The sequence below is a fragment of the Balaenoptera physalus genome (genome assembly GCF_965194825.1).
Source record: "Balaenoptera physalus genome assembly, chromosome: 10".
NCBI classification, from domain to species: Eukaryota; Metazoa; Chordata; class Mammalia; order Artiodactyla; family Balaenopteridae; genus Balaenoptera; species Balaenoptera physalus.
Genome location: NC_138889.1, coordinates 79,933,403 through 79,950,098, shown reverse-complemented (window position 1 = coordinate 79,950,098; position 16,696 = coordinate 79,933,403). Strand labels below are relative to the sequence as shown.

General features: G+C 32.9%; 1 long non-coding RNA gene across 1 annotated transcript; it reads left to right on the top strand.

Moving 5' to 3' along the window:
• Positions 1-2,604: 2,604 nt before the first annotated feature.
• LOC309636490 lies at positions 2,605-15,237 on the top strand. The gene is made up of 2 exons (XR_014250024.1): positions 2,605-10,936; positions 11,280-15,237. It is a non-coding gene; the product is annotated as an uncharacterized lncRNA (long non-coding RNA).
• The last annotated feature ends 1,459 nt before the right edge of the window (positions 15,238-16,696 follow it).

The window sequence follows — 16,696 nt, the reverse complement described above, 5'->3', positions numbered from 1 at the left end:
ATATCCTTGGGTGGGGACCCCACGGATATAGAGGGCTGAATATGGGACTTGAGCATCCATGGATTTTGGTGCCTGCAGAAATCCTGGAACCAATCCCCCCTGGATTCTAAGGGACAACTGTATACATGAAATCTATTCATGAACAGGGTCTTTTGCTTAACTTCTAAAATTTAGTGGGAAAACTGTGAAATAAATTTTTGCCAATCTAGGAACTACAATTGGAAGAAGAGACCTAATTAAAACATGTTGAGATAAATTGCTCAAGGCCATACAGCCAGTTAGTGGCAAGGCAAAGATGAGAAACCAGGCCTGACTGATATACTGCCTGAGCTTTATTCACTTTGCAAATTTGTTGTTAAAACATGCTGAATATGTAGAAATGTTTAATGTTTACCATTTAATAAGCAAATATTTGTCTATTAATTATTATTATTTATGTTTAGTTTGTTTTGAATCTTTTTTTTCTAATGGACTCGAAGTTTTTCTAATTTTTTCCCCGCTCTTATTTGGGAAACATACATTTTATTGCTAGTCCTTCAGTGTTTACTCCTACTTTTGTAACACATATCTTAATTAATTTTTCTAGAAAGTATAAAATTATTGATTATAAGACAAGAACACTATCACTCTATATTTACATGTTAAACCTACTGCCCATTCCTACTCACAACTTCACTATTTTTTAAATTTAATTATTCTGCTTGTATAGAGTTGATGTGTTACAGCATATTGGGGTGACATAGTATACTGGTGACAAATCAAGGGCTAAAAGGTCCATTGACCCACTTAGATATTATCACACAATATAATAATGGACAAGTGGAAATATTAATTTGATTTATACAGATACAGAGAGAAAACATAATTATCTGTTTACTTACATGTTTATATCTATCTACTTATCTATCTATTCTCTAAATTGTTAATGTTCTTTATCTGAAAAAATATATAACTAGATAGATGGGTAGTTTGATTTGTTAAGTCCAAATAATGTTTCAACAGTTTGGGAAGTTAACACTTTTTCCTAAGAATGACACACTTTGTTAACACTTAATATTCACCATGTTAACATCCATTTTGCATTACCCATCTGCTGTAGAGTAACTAGGAGCTACATAAAAGAGAAAGCAGTCATACTCCTGATAAATATTTAAAGTGAATACATTCACTGACTCCCTGTTCCACTTGCTACCCTCTTCCTATTATGCACCCACTCTTCCCTTGGGTGATTTACATATTTAGGTTTCAGTTTGACTACAGGTATATAAATACTTCAACATTAATTTTAAAAATTATGGGTTCAGGAAAACTAAACACACATTTTACTTCACATCTGATATAACTTCAAAACTGAGATTGATTTAATTCCCCTTTTGAAGGGAAATTTTTGGAGGTGCATATTTAGATCATTGGGTAGTGACTACGAGGTCAAATTATTTAACTAAGGGATTGTGTTGAGGGAGGGAAGTTTTGAATCTTTGAATGACTGGAAATTCACAGAACTTGAATATTATACATATGAATGCAATTCTAAGAATATGTGATTTGTTTCAAACTTCAAAAAAAGTGACAGTAGTGAAGCTCTCTGACTATGCTTCATGAGCTATGCTTCATGAATCTTCTCAATGCACTTCTGTATAATTTGCATGCATGTTTTTGACTAATACAATGGAAATAATTTGAATGGAATAATTCTGAGGAACTACATTGAATCCCCAAATATTTATAACCTCAGAGCATTATACTTAGTGCTGAGGAAGTTGTACTGTAGAAAAAGTGTTAACAAGGAAAACTGTAGTTTAATGATTAATGGCATGGAATAGAATGGTAAAGTTCTTGCATCCAGACCAGTTCCATCACTTACTGGCTGTGAGATTACAGATAGATTAATTCAAGCTCTTTAACTCTTTTTCCTCGTCTGTAAAATGGGTATAATAATAATATGTACCTTAGAGTTGTTACGAAGAACAGATAATTTAAAATGTGTAAAGCCTTTTAAAAGTGCTTAGGTAGGTGTAAGGATGAGATAACAATTCTAGGGGACAGCATTCACCGTGTGAATGTTACGTGATTAGTGACACAACATAGTATGGATATGGTGACCTTCACAGTTTACACAGCAGACATAAACAAGGTAAACAAGAAGTAGTTATAGCAATTACTACCATTGGGATTGAAATCAGGAAAACGATATGTCCTGGTTTGCTCAGGATGAGGCTGATTTGTGCCTACCGTCATGGCATCATTGTCACAAGGTCACCTTTCACTCTCAGAAGTGTCCCAATGTGTACATTAAATTGTAGAGTCATTATATTCAAAGGAGCATATTTATGACAAACCTTTCATTTGGATGAAACTTACTCATACTTGTCTTTTGAACTTTAATCAAGAGGATTTTATGTCTACCCAAATATATATATACATATCTCCATATATATATATACATATATGACATCAGGCACTTTAAAATCTGCATGGCCCATTCACCAGTACAATTTTCCACAACCAGGGAAACCAAAATGGTTCAGAAGAAACACTATGTTTGCTGAGCCTCTGCCACATGCCACCATATGGTCTTTACTGATGGCATTTCTCTGTTGTCCTGCATTCTTAAATATGCTTATCCTGGAGGATTCCAAAAAGAAACTAAGTCTTCTTTTATTCTTGTTGTCCAAGGTCTTTCTGTGCTTCATGAAGACTTGAGGAATAAAAACAAACAAGCAAACAAAAAGCTATTGCTTCAAAGGCCTCAGATCTTATCCCTGAGGCAGAGCTCAAAAATAGACCATAGAAACCTGCACTGCAAACAGTTCACTTGCTCCCCTCATGCAAACTTCTCTTTCAGATCGCTACCTGGTGAGGTTATCATCTCATCTATAACCAAATCAACTCTAAATTCTGATTTAGTCTAATTAAATTATATTAAATCACTTCTAACACATTTTGAAGTAAGTAACTATATTAAGTTCAACTCCAGATACGTTTATTGATCAGACACTTGTGCCAAGCAAAGTGCTAAAGGCTACTGAGGAGGTAAAACGTTCACAGAGCCGAGAGTCATGTTGTCACAGAGCTTTCAGTGGGGTGGAGTGGGAAGGTAGAAATTAAACACTTTTACAAACAAATGTAAAATTACAAATGTGATCATGGCTGGAGCAGAAAGATTGATGGTGTAATAAAGAATATTAGGCAAAAAGTGCCTCCTCTTCATTGAGAGGACACATAAGAGAAGGGAAGTTTGACACGATAATAGAAGCTGAGATTCCATGAGGAGAAAGTTGTAAGTGGTTGGGTGAAGGACCTTGGAAGGTGGTAGAGCAGTTTTCCACCTAGAGGAGTCAAGAACACCTTTCGGCAAGAAGATAAAGTACAGTACACTTCTAGAACTAGGGGAAAAAATTGTAACCCAAAAGTTTCAAAGATTTGTTAAAAAATATAAACATTACACTGAGTTCCAGACAACTTAGAGGCATTAGATGCTGCCTCTCTGAGACTGTTCCCCCCTATATTAAATGATGATTCTAATCCTTCATCTACGTCACAGGGTTGTTATGTGACTCAAATCAGACAATTTATGTAACGATGTTTTATACACTCTAAAATATATATATGATGACATATGATCAAAAACTATGATCAAATAAATTGATAGTGCATTTGAAGGCAGAATTTGTTCAATTCTGAAAGGTAATAACTTGACTTCAATAATAGATCAAAATTAATGCCATCTATAGGACTGTGTGTGCATGAGTAATTCATTCTGCTAATGAATTAGAAAGGTTTGGGTGGTACTTCCCCCAATATAGACTCCACTGTAAATGACAGAAAGGTTCCAATTTTCAACTACATATTAAAATAATATGGGTTTTGAATTCAGACAGATCTGTGTGTAAAGGTCAGATCTGTCACTTACATCCTAGGTGTGAGAATTTAGGGGTTTTTTTCTTTTTTTTAAACTCTACTAGCTCTGTTTTTCCATCTATAAATGAGGATAATGCAAATTTTTCAGGGCTGTTCTGAGTATAAAGTATTGCATATAAAAATTAATTAACATGGGACATGACCAACAGGGTATGCTCAGTAAATTTTAGCTGTGAATTTTTGCCTGTCATTTTTGCACTCTGCATTTGCAAATAAACAATCCCAACTCTATAGCAATTCTGTAAGCATTTGGCATGTGTCACATTGAATCTAGCTTATTTTTTACTCCTGGGGATATAAATATTTTATTAATTGGAAGTATTTATATTCAATTGTAACAGAGACTTCAAAAATAATTTCTGTGTTTTCAAGCCTTCTACTCAGATGCCATTATCTTCCCATTAAACATTCAGGAAGCAACTAAACATAAAAAGACATAATAAGCACATGAAAGAGGCTCAGTAGGAGAATTAGTGTTAAATCTAGTACATTGACATAGATAACATTTATGCTACATATTAAGATGGAATACAAATAATCTACCCCCTTGTGTGTGATTTCTTTACATACTAATTAGATTATTTCTACATATGGAAAGCACGTAGTCTTTATACCACAAGTAAAAAGACCAAATAAAATTCTGGGTGACTTGGGATTTGATTCAATGAATATATTCCTCTAGGCCACATTTTTTGAGTCATGCAATATAGTACCATCTAGAATGTACTATATTCTTTGGAAAAGGACTTTGGTGTAACTTGCCCACTTTAAGACGTACGACTGAGATCCAAACTGTCTTGGGAAAAGAGAGTAAATAAGTAATCAACCAAGTAGAATTATCATATAATATTTAACTCCATTTACTATCTTATTTTATTAAACTTTCTAGCATTACCATACTCAAAATATTCTCAACCCATGTTTTCAAAGTTATTTATCTTTCATTTTTGAGCTGCATTTCTCCACATAGCACTACATTTATAAATGAATAAAATATGCATAACATGCATATTTCTATAGCCTTAATTTTAATAGAGTTATTATTTATTACAGAAAAGTCCAATATTTTACATCATTTTTTCTTAATCTTTAGTAGTCTCTGTTCCAGGGCCATTTCAATGTGTTTATGGATTAATATAATTTCTCTATAATTTTCCAGGGCTTGGCCTATAGTTTTTGTGTGCCATGTATATTACAGAATTTCATATATGTCTTGTTAAAATGTAATCAAAGTTGAATATAAAATTTTAACCAACTTTTACTTTTAGGTATGTATATAAAATTGTAGAGCATACAAATAAGGGCTGAAATAAAACAGAGAAATAAGACAGTTGATTTGTTAAGGAGATAGAGTTAAGTACCGAATTCTTCCTTTTGATTTTTGCTATAACAATGTTGCCTACATAATACATATTTTTAATAAAAAAACTATCAATGTAAACACAGGTAATATACTGCATTGTTTCTCCACTCTCTGGAGTTTAACTAATATTAGATTGCTCTAGGCCCTGGGGAGATGGAGAATTAAATGACAAGACCAGTAGGGGACATACAAGCAATCAGCAAAAGGTTTTTGAGTAGCTGCTCACTGAGCCAGGCACAGTAGGGGATACAGAGTGTTAATAAAATTATTTCCTTCCCTCAAGACAGTTAAGTACATAGAATAATAGCAGTCTTGATTACTTTAAAGCCATTATGTAGGTCATTTGCCGATACTAATTATCAATAGACTGATGCTATAACATTTGATTTCCCTGAAAGATTAGGTAGTAATGATCATGCAGAGTTCAAGTTACCAAAACATGATATAACAAAAAATGCAAAAATTTTCCACACTTTATATAAAAATCATGTTAAAAATCTAGAATTTTGTCAGCCTTCTGTGAAATAATACCTGCTAATAATAAAATATGCAGAAGACCTAGTAGAAGAGAAAAGAGAAAGAGAAATTGGAGCAGAAAATGAACTCTCCATTAGATTATCATACAAGAAATACTAAAGGAAATTCTTCATTCTCAAGAGATATGTTGCCAGATGGGAACTCAGATTTATATAATGAAGAATGCTGGAAATGACTTGTGCAAAAGAAAAATTATATATTGATAGTAATGGGAGACAGGTTTCTCATTGTTGGAGAAGAGAGTTACAAATATCAGAAGGAGGAAATCTAGAATGTACTCTGTAGTGTTGATTTATAACGGAGATGTAAGTATGCACTCAGGATATTGAATATCTAGATACGCAAATACAGATATAAAATATAGATATATAGATAAAGATATAAAAATACAGATATATACCTGTTTATAAATACATGCAAATAGATGTGAATATATGCAAATATGCATATGGAATTTGTATATGTGTTTCCTCCATATCTGTTTACTTAGAAAGCCCAAAAGCCATGACACCCCAGTAGGAATAAGCACACCTATTATTCAAATCTTTTTTTCTAAACCCATTCTTTACTAAAGGAAACTAGGACTCCTCCTAGTAAAGGCATATCTCAAGATTGGGATGAAAAAATATATTTAAGATGAGCCTGAAACATCTTCTCGTGTAATAAAGTACTCAAAGAATAATAAAAATATATCAAAATGACAAGGGAATGAGACTGAAAGTATTTACAGTGGCTAAATACAGGTCACTTTAAGCATCAAAACATAATTTTAAACTGTTAAGAAATTTACAGTGTCAAAATACTCTCACAGATTACTTTTCAATAACAGAGAAAAGTGTAATTTACAGTTAAGAATCTTAGAAGATACCTCTATGACCAAGTGACAAAACATCGTCAATACTGTGATAAATTTATTTCTGTGCTATTTCCTACCAAAACAGTTTAACTTGAGTCTAATTAAGGAGAAATATGAGACAAATCCAAATTGAGGGACATTCTAAAAATAATTGGCCTGGACTTTTCAAATGTATCAATGTTAAGAAAGACAGAGCAAAGCTAAATATTTTTCCAGATCAAAGGAGATTAAAGGAATATAGCAGTTAAATACAACACATGAGCCTGGATTGGATTCTGGTTTGAGGGGGGGGAAAAAGGTCATTTCTGGGATTAGTGAGGAAATCTGAATATAGACTATGGATACTAGTTGGAGATAAAAGTATTATATCAATGCCAGGTTTCCTGATTTTGAGAATTGACCTGCAGAATGTAAGAAAATATATTTGGTTCATAGGAAATATAAACTGATAAATTTAAGGCTAATGGAACCAAATTCATTAAAGTCACTTTCAAATGAGAGAAAGAAAGAGAGAGAGTCACAACAAATGAGGCAAATGTAAAAATTTTTGTGAATTTGATGAAGTATATAGCAGAGTTCTTTGTATTATTCAATAATTTGATTGCATACAAAAGAGACAAGAAAAGAAATAAAGAGAAAAGCAGAAAACAGAAATTAATTAGGTAAAAATGCAAAAAGTATATCCCTAAGTAATAAATTAAAACACTGTTCTGAAAATACAACAAAATGAAGCTACCATTAGCTAACTTAATCAAGAAAAAGGAGAAAGTAAAAAAATACAAAATAAGAAATTATAAGTATAAATTACCATTGACACAGAAGGGCTTTTAAAATTCATGAGGCTATTTTACAATTCTTTATGAAAACCTAGATGAAATAGACTCTCTTAGTTAAATATAATTTTAAAATCCACTATCAAATTTAAACCACTAGGGACAGAATGTCTAAGCAAATTGATATCTGTAAAAGTAGACAATGTTATCAAAAGACTTTGTGCCGAATCTCCATGGCCAAATGGCTTAAAAGCAAATGCTTCCAAATCTTCAAAGACCAGATTGTCTCAAGGTTACAAGAATTATTCCAGAGCATAGGAAATGAAGAACAACTTCCATTTTTGGAAGCAAATATAACACTGAAATCTAAACCTAATAAATGTACTGCAAAATATTATAGACTATCACTTAAAGATATCATAAACAAAAGTTAAATAACATTTTAGCAATCAAAATCTAAAACCACATCAAAAATAACAATGCCAAGTTGAATTTATTTCAGAAAATGGTCCATATTAGAAACCCATAATATAAATCACTTTATTAATAGATCTGAGGATAAAAGTCATATAATTATCTCTACACATGAAGAAAATCCTTTGGCAAAATTCAACACCTGTCTCTGACAAAAACATGTAAGAAAATGGAATTTGTCAGCATAGTTTTAATACAAATATAGATAGGTACACCTTTGAACTATGTGTAACATCTTACTCAGTGAGAAACACTACAGCCATAAGCAAGGCATATGATTTGTTACCATCTCCTTTATATAATTTAACACTGTAATAGATGAAAGAGTAAATGCAATGAAACAAAAGACATCATTGAAGATATAATAAATTGAAAAAAGAAAGCAAAACAATCTTTATTTGTAGATATTAAGGTATATCTGGAAAGCATTAAGCATCAATGAAAAAAATAAAACAATTTAGTAAGGTTTCAGGATATTAAATTAGCATACAGGAATCAATTGCTTTCATAAACTTAACAATTTATATGGTATAATGGTAGAGAAAATGCCATGTACAGTAGCCACAAAGAAGATGAAATATGTAGGGATTAACTTTAAAACTAATGTGCAAAATCTATTATGAAGAAAAGCATAAAACACTCCTGAAAGATACTAATTAGACTTGAACAAATGGAATGGCATCTCTTGTTTTCAGATAGATTCAACATAATAAGTATGTCATTTGCCCCTAAGTCAGGTTGTAAATTTAATATGATTTTCCCCTCAAAAGCAAACAAGCAAGTTTTTTAAATGATATTAGACAGGCTGATAGTAATATTAATATGAAAAATAAATATTCAAGAATATCTATAGAAATACTGAAAATAAAACTACATTGGGTGAGCAGTCCTTTTGGATATTAAAACATACCACGAAGACTCTATAATTACACAATGTGATGATTAAGCATGATTAGACAGAGACCTGTGGAATCAAGTCAGCTATAAAAATACAGACATCAGTAGGGAACACAGTATACAATATTATATGATAAAGGTAGCCTCTGAAATCACTAGGCTCTTTCTTTCCACATCTATGAAATGATAAAAATAGTACTTGCCCCTCCCAGCCCGGATTGTTGTGAGAACTGAATGATGTATTTTAGAGCAAGTCACCTGCAAATAATAAATTATTATCATAATTATTATTATGAATTGGAAAACCTCAGCAGGAAGTCCTCTTGCATTTTCTGCCTTTCACAAACTCATTGGACACCACAACAAAATTGTCTGTGCCATAGTCCACAAAGTAAACTATGGCTTTCTGCAGGATAGATTAGCTAACAGGTTACAATAAACCAGTGTTGATGATCTTGGGTGAAACTGACATTGCAGTATCTTCTAGATTTTTGAAAATATTCTTTCTATTCAAATAGAGAAACCCTTCAGTGAAAGTGCCTTTGTTTACCATAAAACTGAATGGGATGCATTTTTTCCTCACAGGTGGTCTATATTAAGTCTTCTTGGGCTGCCATAACAAAACACTGTACCCTGGGTGGCTTAACAGAAACTGGTTTCCTAACAGTTCTGGAAGCTGAAAATTTGAGATTGGGGTGCCAGCATGGTTGGGTTCTGGTAAGAGCTCTCTTTCTGGCTTGCAGATGGCCACCTTCTCTCTGTTTCCTCACATGGCACAGAGAGGGGACATGCTCTCTGGTGTCTTATAAGGGCACTAATGTTATCACGAGGACCTCAACCTCATGACTTCATCTAAACCTAATTACCTCCCAAAGACCCCATCTCCTAATGTTATCACATTGGGCATTAAGGTTTCAACATATAAATTTGGGGAAGATAAAATTCAGTACATAGCATAGTCTGTTGCAAATCCTCCACATAGTAACAAAACTGGTAAAATAACTGGGACAAAAGTATGGATGTAAGGATGCCTCATCAATTTTTCATAAATCAAGGTTATAACACACCATTGTAAAGCAATTATACTCCAACAAAGATGTTAAAAAAAAAAGAAAAGTTAAACAGTGTTTCTTCCTTTGACAAACAGAAGAAAATAGATATCATTTTCCCTAAAGATCAATTTTAATAGAGTATATTTTAACACCACCCTATCAACAATTGTGTATTAATTTTGACTCTTTATATACATTGTTTTTGAAAATATCTTCTTAATTTATAGTATGGGTAGCTCAGAATATTAAACATGCTATACTGCAAAATAATATTTGTCTCATTACTTTTGATTATATTTGCATTCCTATGGTTAACCCAATAGAAATCCACCTCACCACAAATTCCCAGTGTCTACAAAAGTTCTTTCCTCTTCATGCCATTAGAGAAATCCATTTTTTAAATCTCCAACTAAATATTCATTTTCTTATCAACAAAATTTCTCACATAACTTTCAGAAATATGCTAATCTAATTATTTGATTCATTATCTACATTTTAGAAATCTCGTGTGCATATAAATGAATTTCCTTCATTTTTTCACTATTTACTTTCTTGTTGAGAATAATAGAGAGAAGAAATTAAAATTTACTGAGTTTTAATGTCAGAAAAAGAGCATGAAGCAAACCTAAGCTTCACAAAGAGTCAAATCTTTTCAAAGATATGCTACGTTGTGAGCCTGACTCATACTTATATGGTTAAATTTGTTTCATTATAATGATTAAATATAAAACTGGAAGATTTGGTATTATTGATATTATTGATGTATAGTAAAATATATGCTACTTATCACATCGGGTGTATTTTTACTTTTCTTACTGCTGGTAAAATAATTCTCATGAATCATGCCTTTTATTGTATAAAATATATCCAAAATTCAATTTTGCTTAATGTAAAAGTGTTCGGTATTCTGAAAAAATGGCATTTGCATAAAGACTGAACAAGCTAGACTTCTATCATGAACTACATAAACCCTAATAACAGTGAATACAAGGATTTACTTACAGCATATAGTTCATATGCTTTTGCAATTTAATAAGAGTATTGAATATCTTAAAGCTTTTGAGTTAATGCTATTTTTTTTTTAATTTTTTATTTCATGTTCAGAATATTCCGATAATGTCAGTGTTTTATTAATTTATTTATTTTTGGCTGTGTTGGGTCTTCGTTTCTGTGCGAGGGCTTTCTCTAGTTGCGGCGAGCGGGGGCCACTCTTCATCGCGGTGCGCGGGCCTCTCACTATCGCAGCCTCTCTTGTTGAGGAGCACAGGCTCCAGACGCGCAGGCTCAGTAGTTGTGGCTCACGGGCCTAGTTGCTCCGCGGCATGTGGGATCTTCCCAGACCGGGGCTTGAATGCGTGTCCCTTGCATTGGCAGGCAGATTCTCAACCACTGCACCACCAGGGAAGCCCAATGCTATTTTTAAAGTGTTATAGAACATTATACTGTAGTTTACTTAATTGTCTTTGAAGTATCAATTTTCTGCATCTTGCTTAAACAGAACCAAAATGAAGAGAGTTTTTTTAATATCATTGATGTAAGTTCAGGAATGGCTACCACCAAACTTCTTATATTTGTAGGAAAGATGAGTCATGTTTTAGAAAGGCTTCAGAACTAGCTTGACTAAACCAAAAAGTAAAATAGCTTAGAAAACAGGAATCTTTCACATTTATACAATCTAAAGGGTCACCACATTTTATGCATATTTAAAAAGCCAAGTATCTGTATTGAGATTATATTTATGCACTATATTTGAGTACCTTTTCTGAAGGACAATAGCTTTGCAAGAGAATGAAGCATCTAATTTCCTATTTTACCCTTAAACTGCTCTCTTGAAGTCACTACTCAGATGGCCAAGAGATCGAATTATACTCAGACAGTACCTCTGTCCCAGTCCATAACTGTCACCCTCTAACCTTAATTGAGGAACATTCCTTTGTCTTTTGTGACATCACATCCACTAATTTAATAGAGAGGGATGTTCAGAGCAGATGAAATTACTAGATTAAATGCTTTTCTGCTGTTTTTATTTTTTTCCTTTAAACACTCTTCTGCTGTTTTTTCCTTGGCATTTCTAAGGACCACCCCCTGCCCCCATTCATAAGGATATTAGATAATTTAGATGTTGGCTTCTTGATACCTTTATAAATTGAGCCAAAATTGAAGATCTCAAGGATCAGGAGCACCAAAATTTTACCATACTATGTGACAGTCCTTAGGGATATTTTGGCTGAAAACCGATCGGTGGGTGATGCCCAACGACTAGTATTGGATTTGTAGCTCTAAAGTGTAATTGCTACTACCTGGAAGTTATACAAGGATTTGCTACCTTGGTAAACTGACTTCACCCAGTGTCCTTTTTGACATATCAGTTTTCCCTCTTGGATGAAAGAAATAACTGGATAAATTAATTCAAGAAGGAGAAAAACTGAGCCTCAGTTGGGAACCAGAAGCCTAACTACTCATGAGGAATTCTGAACCGGGGTCTTCTCTCCTCAAGTCTCTTCTATTTGGTGCTTTACAACAAGCCAAGGAAATAGGAAGACATGCAATGGCTTAGAGAATAGCATAAAGAGCTAGAGAATGCCCCCAATACTATAGATCTTATTGCCTGATAGGATCACAAATTGGACAGGCACATGTGCTATTGAGGGGATCATATGATATTTTAGGGAAAGAGTCTTAAGAAAGCTGTGGCTACATCCATGAACTCCTTTCTTGAGTATGACTATTCTCAAATATTACTAAAAACATCTGAGAAATAAACAAACAATAAAATTAGAAAGTTGGGCTAATCACCCACATCTGGTTCTGTAGACGCTTTAGACTGAGCATGAGCTCTTGTTATGTAGCTTAATCTGGGTACTCTTGGCTCTTGATTGGGAAATGTATTACAAACTCCGATTATAATCTTCCTTGTATTATTTGTCCACATTGCAATGTTCAGATGTGTTATCTCAAGAGTCTTAAATTTTGTTGTGAAATTACTGCTGTACCATCACGTGATCCAACAAACGACCTTCAAACAAACAGAACGAAAAAACCTGGGATTTTACAACTACCCCTGGAACATGTACATACGTGAATATCACACAATAAATATCTGTGAAGATCTGGATTGATCACATTCTCAACTGTTAATGGTCTATTCTTTAGATCAAGATGAAGAATGATCATGGGAGGAATTGGGGGTAGAATTGGTGGGAAGGGGGGTTGGAAGCAGGGAGACACTGAGAACCTAAATCATCTACCCCTATATAGTTTGCTATGTACATTAACACAACTTTACTATTCTAAAAAAACCTTGCCCTTTGTCTGGTAAGAGCAACAATGGAAATTATTATTCTTTTAGGAAATTTTAGCAAACCTATTTAAACAAACATCAGACAACTTTACTTTTCAATAGATAGCAGCAAATAATCTCTCAGAGTTGCTGGAAAATCTCACCTTGAAAGTCTCACCACACTGAGTCTACCAATTCAAAATTATTAAATCAGGAGCCTTACAAATCCTAACCATGCCCCTGCATGAAAGACCTGCCTTAAACATGACCCCTAACAAAAGCTTCACAAATATCCCAAACTTGCTCTCATCTCATTCTGAGACGCTACTAAGACTCTGTTAAATAAGTGACCCCATTTACGCTATAAATGATGCATTGAGCTTTACTTACCAACAGATTATTTTGGTGGTAATTTTGAGAACTTAGCATTTGACATATTCCAAAATAGATCATTTATGGAAAACTAAAGGAATATAAATTTTAAAAATATACAGTTGAAATATGTTTTCTAACAGTTGATTGAGGCTTCTTCATGAATATATAGCAAGAAAAAGTTAAATGTTGAATAAACTATCTCTTTTAATTTTTCACTTTTGTAAAGTTTTGAATAAAATTTAGTCAGCCTCAGGGAAATATATTTAGTGTTTGTTTCTACATATTTATATAATTAAAATCAGTTAAGTCTATTAATAGACTTTTCAAAGCCAACTTATTCTCACATATTTAGGTCCTACCCAAAGAAAGATAAGAATATGGTTTTGTTAAATGATGATGAAAATTAACTCATTTCAGTAATAATAAAAAGCAGAGTCTATAAAATTTTAAATGCACAAATAAAAGCAGAAAGGAATTTTTGTGCCTACTCAAAAGCCTTACTTATTTGAAATGAAGGAATTAAAATGTAAATGAAAGCATTTTAAACACAAAATACTACAAAAATAAACTTCAGAGATGCAAGATAGCTATTGCTATTTCTCAAATTACAAATTTCTGTTTCAACATCATGCTGGGTCCTGAGACTGCAGCAGTAGATAATAATGTGTTAGAGTGAAGGAAAAGAGGTTGATAGCAAAATAGATTGTCCTCCCAAAAAGTGAAAGGACATCAAACTTAATTTAGTCATTTGTTTTGAGCCCAGAAGCTGTTATGTGTGTACTTTCAGGATCTAGGGAAAAAAATATTGAGGGTAGTGAGATGCTACTGTGACCACATTAACTCCAAATATGTACAGAAGTCTATGCTGGCTTATTTGGTCATGAGAACCTACTAAAGGTTCTTAGCCACTGAAGGAAAATTATTTCAAAGTTTTTGTTTCTTTTTTTCTCAAAATGTTTGTTTCAGAGATTATACAGTCTATATACTCTATACATTCTTGTGTGGCTATACTTTAGATATCTTTTACTTTAGATAACACTGTGTATAATTAAAGCTATACAAAATGAGTCTTAAATATGTTGTAAGTAAATAAAATTAAATATTCCAGGATATTAAGCCCATGATTTTGTCAAGGAACTGAGCTAATATTGTCATTAAAATGATCAAGTCATTGTCTTCATTTTATGAAAAATTTAATGAGTTCCTAGTAAAGTGTTATCTCATGCAAATAGGTGATTTAGTTTATTTATACGATGCAATGAATGTCACTAAAGTTGAACATTTTTGTGGCCTTTATTGAATGAAAATAATTATATAAGGCAAAACTGTCCAAATGATGAACTAAAATTTTCCCCTAGATTTGCTGATCAAGTTTAATTCACACAAGGGAAATATCAGCAAACATGAGCATTTTATATAGATTCTATTGAAACTTCTTTTAGCTACTTAATTAAAGAAAAGCTGAACAATATGGAGATAAACACATTGACATTATATGCCTCAGCTTCTCCTGAGGGCACTGAAGTACTTATCTCTAGAACACAGATTGCAGCAGTTAGCATTCTGTTAAAAATGAACTAACACTAACTAAAAGTTCAGATCTGAGAGATGTGAGAAATGAAGGAATTGAACAATATTTAACTAGGCCAACAAATCCCAATGCTTAATTGCCAGTGTATTGTTCTATTAACAATGAGTCAAAGATTCATCACACAAATAAATCCCTGTAAATGAGGCCACATCTGTAAGTGATGATTTGATAACCTGCCATATTAAAACCATTTTCTCTAATTTAAAGTTATTTCAGTGAGCCTAAATTTAACGGAAGGAAAAATTGATGTCTCACACATGATCCTCATCTCTAAATTACTGAAATTATACACAGGAGAATTACAAAGAATTCGGTTTTAAATATGCAAAATGACAAAGTTAGAGAAATTGCACTCTGTTAAAGACATGACTAAAGCTTGTCAAATTGAGAATGAAGAGCCAGCCTGGTGCCCTATTCCTTGGATCACAAAAAGGAATTTAGAAAAGAACATATATATTTTAAGCATCTAATGAACCCTTTGACTTCCTTTTACAGATGTTCTTAACTGAAGCTCATGGAGTCACAAACCACAGGGATACCGGAAAATTAATGGCACTCTTGGGATTGATCTTAGCCTTCTGAGACCCTTACAGATAAGTTTCCACTAGGTCATGTAACCTCACAAGCTGAGAAAGATTTACATACACAGTTGTTAATATCCATACTTTCTCTTTCAGTTGAATATCATGGTACATCATGTTCACCTTCCTTCAGACCCCCTAGGTTGGTTCTCATTAGAAGTAAAAGCAGTAATTGAGAACTTTATTCTCATGAAGAACAATATTACAAAGTTTCAAGATCTCATTCTGTTTCCGAAACGTTGACACGTCTGTGAAAATTATATAATTAAGACTAACCTCAGTAGTTTCAAAAATAGATTTCAAGAACATGATTGTAATAATGGTATGATTAACAAATATCCAAAAATATTGACAATGCAAGACAAATGGTTAACATTTTAAGGTGCAAAAGTATTAAATGATTAGTGAAATTGCTTCATTTCTCTGGGTCCTTATGTTTAAAATCATTAAGTTGGACTAAATGTTTTCTAACTTTCCCTTGGTATATCAGCTGGCTCACGATTTATCCCCCAAATTAAAAATTTAAAGAGAACACCACTAACTTTATTTACCAGGTTTGTTGACATTGAGATGTTGTATATTTTGTGATATCACATGTTGCTCCTGCTGTTTATTTCCATTTCCTTTATAATTCAAAGAAAAGTAAGAGAAAAGTAAAATAAAAATAGATTCAGTTTGCTGTTAAACTGGTTTACCAAGCAATGGAAATCAATGTAGCTACTATTACAAGCAGCAACAAACATCCACACATTTCTCTGGATTTAACTTTTCTGAGAGAAAATCTGGTTTTCAGAAATTTGTTGCTGCCACAGATATAATCCTTTTTTAATTTATCACAGATATATTCGTGGGAAGCAAAGTTTACCCCTTGGAATAATACAAGTTGTATTCATGTGTGTGTCGCTTCATGAATAAAGTAAGAGAAACCTTTGCTTCAGAAACCCATGAGTTTGAAGCAAAAACCCATTGTAACAAAAGTTAAATTGTTGCATAAAC